Below are 6,159 nucleotides of genomic sequence, written 5' to 3' on the forward strand. Positions count from 1 at the left end.
CCTTTAACGAGGATCCATTGGAGGGCAAGTCTGGTGCCAGCAGCCGCGGTAATCAGACGTGTGCTTGGAGAGCTCCTGCTGAAGGAGTGTGTGTTAGGTGCATTTTTCACATTTGGAGCCTGAAAACCTGCTGGAGTCGGCTGAATTTGTTCCAGGCAGGGTCCCCACTCCTTTCCCAGGAGGAGTGGGGTCCTGGGGAGAGACCCCGGAGTCGGGGGTGAGTAAAGAGGAGGACACACTGGCCGCCGAAGCCGGGCGGGAGCGTGGCCGCAAGATGGAGGAGGCAGCCGGCATGCTGCGCCGGTCGGAAAGAATGTGTAAGAGGAGCGGCGGCTCTAACGAGGACTTGAGCCAGCACAGCCGCGGGGATGTGGAGGCTTCACTCGCCGTGAACACTGTGAGTACTGGAGGAAGGACGGAGAGGTCCGCAGCGGCAGCCGACACACAGGCGGGAGCCACTGCGGGGGGAAAGCTCGCGGCGGTGGATGCCGCCGGTGACAGGAGGACGAGCGGGCAAGAGGCGCCGGGAATGTCGGAAACTGTCTGGTGCTCCGTGCTGTCGCATAGGGCATTGGGCGAAATCGTGGACATGGAGGACCTCGAGTATCGGCTCGAGGACTGGCCGGTATTAGCCCCGAGGGAGCCGCAAGAACAATTCCGCCGGAGGGTGATGACGGTAACGAGCCTGTATATGGCTTCGGAAGAGGAGAGACTGTCCCTGAAGCAGTCTCTGGCTGAGCTCCGTTATCGAGCGGATCATTGCTCAAAAAATAAAAGACCGGCTATCTCAAAGAACATAAAGGAGCTGAAGGAGCGCATAGATTTTCTGGAGACTAGACTGGAGTTAATTTTACAGTCCTCGGGGAGTTTTCGCCAGCGGCTGGTGAGATGGAAGAAGTCCCTGGGGAAAAGAGTACAGAGACAGGGCCAGGAATCGGCCCAGGAATCGGCCCAGGAGACAAGCCTGGAGACAAGTCAGGAGGCAAGCGAGGGGTTAATCCCTGAATTGGAAGCAGCCTCAATCAAGCTGGGAGGAAGGGAGACGTCTGAGTGCAGCCAGGTGTCGGAGGGCAGCCTCCCCTGTGCACAGCGAGAGCGCGCTGTGGAGCATGAACTGAAAATACGAGACGGAGCAAGGCACCGGCCATCGGGTGTCTTGGTGTCGCTGAGCAGCTCGGAAGGCTCAGGGGAGTCGTGGTCGGAGTCGGAGGAGACCGGGTGCAGTGGCGGTCCCGGGGGACTTCTGATGGCCGAAATCAGGCAGGTACAGTCCCCACCGGTGAACTTTGGGGATTTCACATTCGGAGGGGATCCGGTGTCGGACGGCCTGTCTGACAAGGCCGAAAGGAGAAGGATGCGGAAGGCAAGGAAGGCAGGTAAGACTCCAATCATGGAGGAGCGGCTGGTGTATGTACCTCTTCCGAAGCCCGACGCATTCTCTGTACCCCGGGATGCCACTGCAAACCCCTCTGGTCAGCCTACTCCTGATCCTGCAGTGGATCAGGGGTCTGACGGAGGGGAGATTATGTGTAGCCCCCCTGCTCGGCAGGTTCAAAAGATCAAAAGCACTGCTGCCGCTAGAGCGAGTGGCGGTAGCAGTGCAGTGGCAAGACTGGCTGCGAGGCCGGATAGTGGAGCGGCAAATGAGAAGGTTGTGCTCGGGCCCAAGCAGCTGGGCACGGGAGCTGTGTGTATCCCCTTAGGGGAGAACAAATTGGTGCCGAGAGTGGTGCTCTCCTCAGCAAAGTTGCGCCTGGTGGAGGAAGAAGCAACCAGGAAAACAAAATCTGACATTGTGGCTGGTCCAGTAAGGGGGAAAGAAGCCTGCATGCAAAAAAACGCGCCTGTAGCAAAAAACGCAGGAAAAAACGCATGTGGTGTGAATGGGGGTGTGGAAAGGGAAAATTCAATTGTGATGGAGGATGGTGGGGAGAATGTTTCTGGAGAAGAAACAGGGTTGGGAAAGGTAAATGGTGTGAATGGTGTGGATGGAGGTGCAAGTGGGGGTATGATCTTGAATATGGGTGGGGGTGTAGAAAATATGGAATTGCAGGAGGTAGGCGCAGCTCCCGGAGGTGGCCCTAGTGTTCTGGAAGGAGAGTTGATGGAGGCTGGTCTAGGGGGAGACCCACTGAAAAGTGGGGCGCCAGTTGTTAAAGTGCCCATCGGGGCTCCGGGAGCTGTACAGGTTGGAAGGTCCTACGCTGCAGCCGCAGCGGGCCCAAGTGTCCCTTTGTCTGCTGGTGCCGTGCATGGTAACTTGCAACGGCGCCTTGCGGAGGCCCTAAGGAGAGGCGAGAGCTCTGTCCAGATAGGGGGTGAGCAGGTTGACCTGTCTTTCTGGTACGAGAAGTACGGACAGGCAGCCTTCCGAGAAAACCAAGGGAAGGGACCACCAGTGTTGTCCCTTCCGACAGGGGGACCCGGGGGTGTCCGCAGGAATGTGGCCCGTCTCCGGTGGGTTGGTAAGGAAGCAAGCCCCCCAAGATCTAAGGTTGTGGAGCTGCTCCTGGAGATGGGGTTCAGGGCTAATGACATCTATGCCCTGATCCATCCCTACGGCACCTCAGTGTTCGATGTCAGTTTCATGACGGCGGAGGGGTTGGAATCCTTCTGGTCCCGTCATGAGCTGGCACGGGCATTGCCCCAGTGGCAGGGTTTCGCCGTTCAAGCCGTTTCGAGGCAGAATGAGGTCATCAAGAGAGTGACCATTTTGACCAATAATGAGTCACTCTCTTGCATTGACATAATGACCTGGGTGGAGAGACATGGCGAGGTCAAAGGAATGCCCCAGAAAAACCGGGATGAGCATGGGATCTGGTCTGGGGCCTGGACCTTTTCCGTAAAATTAAAGGTCCAGGGGAACTCGGTGTCTCACATGCCCTCCTCTGCTTTCCTGGGGAGGGACAGGATCTTGGTCTTTTACCAGGGGCAGCCGAAGGTCTGTCACAAGTGCGGCAGCCCCACACATTTTAGCGCCCAGTGTAAGGAGAAGAGGTGTGCGCTGTGTGGGGCTCTGGGCCATCTTGCCGCCACGTGCAAGGACATAAGGTGCAACCTGTGTGGTGACCTTGGTCACCCCTTTAGCCGCTGTCCGCGCTCCTTCGCTAACCTGGTCTTTAACCCGGTGGCGCCTGGTCTGGCTAGTGGCAGTGGTCAAGGTCACGGTGTCGCTGGGGAAGGGGCTGGTGAGGATGGAGGGGTGATAGGGTCGAGGAAGGTAAGGACCCTGCCTTCTTCCAAATTTAGGAGGCAGGAGTGCCGTCGACTTGAGAGGGAGCAGGAGGGGCCCCAAAGCCATGGGGTTCAGTCTGCCGTCCCTCAGGAGGCTGGCATGTCTGCGGAGGCCCTTGGGGATGGTGGGGTAGAGGAGGAGATCAGGAGACTGGTCAGGAGGAGAGGAGAAGCCCCCTCTAGTGAGTCCTCATACTATGGTAGTTTGGATGAGGACGAAGTAAAGGGGCAAGATAAGAGAAAAGACACTGGTAGGAAGGCCCTGTATAAGACCAAAGGGGCCCCGTTAAAAACATCCAAGACCGGCCAGATCCCAAAGGAGGGTTTGACTGGCTCCCCCCTGATAGGGCTCTCCAACCGGTACCAGGCCCTTCGGGAGGACATCTCCTCCTCTTCGGAAGAAGGGGAGGGCGAGGGTGAGGTACCGGTGCGAAGGTCGGGTCCTTCGGGAGGTGCTGGACCCTCGAACCAGGTAGTGGGCCGAATACCTGAGGAAGGGGTTGTCACGGCACTGGTGGACAAAGGGGGAGGTGGGGAAATGGGGGAGGTAGTGGGGGAGGGGGATGGGAGTGTAAATAATATTGTTAAAAATGTTGTGGACTCACTTTCTCCTCTTTTGGTTCTAGATGGAAAAGACCTTTCCAAAGGCATGGATCTCTCGGGTGCGAGTCTCAAGAGAGGCAACGAGGATTCCCCGGACCCAGATAGCGACGGGCTAACTGGGGGAGGGAAGAAGCTAGCGGTCGACCTCGATCACTCTTGATGGCGGTACCTACTCCGTTGACCCTGGCGAGTATTAATGTCGCCAGCATTAGGTCAGATGCGGCCAGATTCACGGCCTTTGATTTTCTCGGCCGGGTTGAGGCCGATGTTTTATTTTTGCAGGAGACCAGGGTGCCAGACCTGGCATCTGTCCATATGGCCAGGAAGGAGTGGAGGCATGGGCCATCTTACTGGTCTCTTGCGGCCGAGCCGTATAGCGGAGTAGCTGTCCTTTTCAGGACGGCGGAGGTAAAATGCCGACGAGTAATCGAGGTAGAAATGGGGAGGTGTCTGGTCCTGGACGTCTTCATGAAGGGGCAAGAGCTTAGGCTCATAAACATCTATGGTCCACAAACCAAGTGGGACCGCAAGTGCCTCTTTATGAAGATCAAGCCTTTTCTTTTTACCAGCCGCCAAGTGGTCTTTGGAGGAGACTTCAATACGGTTGTGAGACAGAAGGATCGGAGGGGCTCCAAAGACAGGCTGGGCTATGACAGCGTCGCTTTGAATAGCATAGTCAGTGAGGCTCGTCTGGTGGATGTCCACATTAGGCACACCCCGGACCACAGTGGTTTCACATACCATAGGGGTAGTCAGATTAGGTCTAGAATAGACAGGTTTTATTTGAAGGAGGAGGCTGTCTCCTCACCACTTGTGGTTGTGGAGGTAGAATTCTCCGATCACTGTTTAATTGTTTTTTCTTTGAACGTTGCAGAGACCCATCGGATGGGAAGGGGCTTTTGGAGATTGAATTCGGCACTCCTGGAAGAAGCGGACGTCAGACAGTCCTTTGAGGATTTTCTGCAGAGCCAGGTACCCCTTTTGGGCCTTTGTAACAGTAAGTCAGAGTGGTGGGAGATGCTCAAGAAACGCGCGGCAAAATTCTTCCGCCAGCTTTCCAACTTTAGGAGCCTGGCCGGACACTGTCTGTACCAGGACCTAAGAAGGAAACTCGAGCAGCTGGTCTCGACAGGGGGTAGCCGTAAGGATATCTCCTGTGTGAAATCATTGCTCAAGAGGTGTCAGTACGATAGGCACACATCCTTAGTTTTTGAGAGGGATTTCGGGAAGTATCGCTCGCCTGACCCTTACAAGAACTGTAGGATGTCAGTGGATTGCAAGTATGTGGCAGGACTGATCGACAGTACGGGATCCCTGAACAGGTCCAAATCAGGGATTCTGGAGGTGGTCAGATCCTTCTACTCACACCTCTTGAGTAAGAAGGAACTAGATCGAGACAAGATGTCGGCTTTCCTGGCTGAAACCATTCCGGAGCCAGGGATAAGCCCCTCTCTTGGCGTTTTGACAGAGGAAATCAAGGAAGGGGAAGTAAAGAGGGCGATTGAAGGGCTTGCTCTTAAGAAATCGCCGGGACCGGATGGCTTAACGTCCGAGTTTTACAAGACCTTTGGGGAAGCTTTGATTCCCCTCTTGACTGGGGTTTTTAATGAGTGTCTATCCTCGGGCACTCTACCAAAGTCAATGTGTAGGTCAGCCTTGATTCTGTTGTCAAAGGGTAAAGATCCGTCCCGTGTTGAGAACTGGCGTCCCATAGCGCTTCTCAATACGGACCGGAAGATTCTGGCTAAGATACTGTTTAACAGGTTGGTCGAGTTTGCACCGCGGCTCCTTTCGGGTGTCCAGCACTGCACTGTCCCGGGTCGTAGCACCTTTAGTGCTGTCCTGGGTGTCAGGGAGGCGGTGGAGCAGGGCAGAGCTGGGCACTGGAAGGGGTACATGCTGTCCTTGGATCAGGCAAAAGCGTTTGACAGAGTTGATCATGAGTATCTCTGGTCCACCCTTTTGAGATACGGTCTGCCTGGGGGGTTTGTGAATTGGCTGCAAACATTGTATGCAGGGGCTGAGACTTTCCCACTGGTGAACGGTTGGGTTGGTCGTCCTTTTGGGGTGGACTCTGGTGTCCGTCAGGGTTGTCCTCTTAGCCCGCTGCTATACGTGTTCGCGATCGACCCCTTCCTTGTGAGGGTTGACCGCGGGCCGTTGGTGGGTGTGAGGATGGACTTGGCGGTCGAGGAGTCTGCCGTAAGGACGATAGCGTACGCCGACGATGTCACTATCTTCGTCTCCTCGCAAGGGGAGGCGGAATGGGTGATGTCTGAGGTAGATCGCTACTCGGACGCGTCTGGGTCCAAGATCAATCTG

The sequence above is a fragment of the Rhinoderma darwinii genome, unplaced genomic scaffold (assembly GCF_050947455.1).
Source record: "Rhinoderma darwinii isolate aRhiDar2 unplaced genomic scaffold, aRhiDar2.hap1 Scaffold_3477, whole genome shotgun sequence".
Classification (NCBI taxonomy): domain Eukaryota; kingdom Metazoa; phylum Chordata; class Amphibia; order Anura; family Rhinodermatidae; genus Rhinoderma; species Rhinoderma darwinii.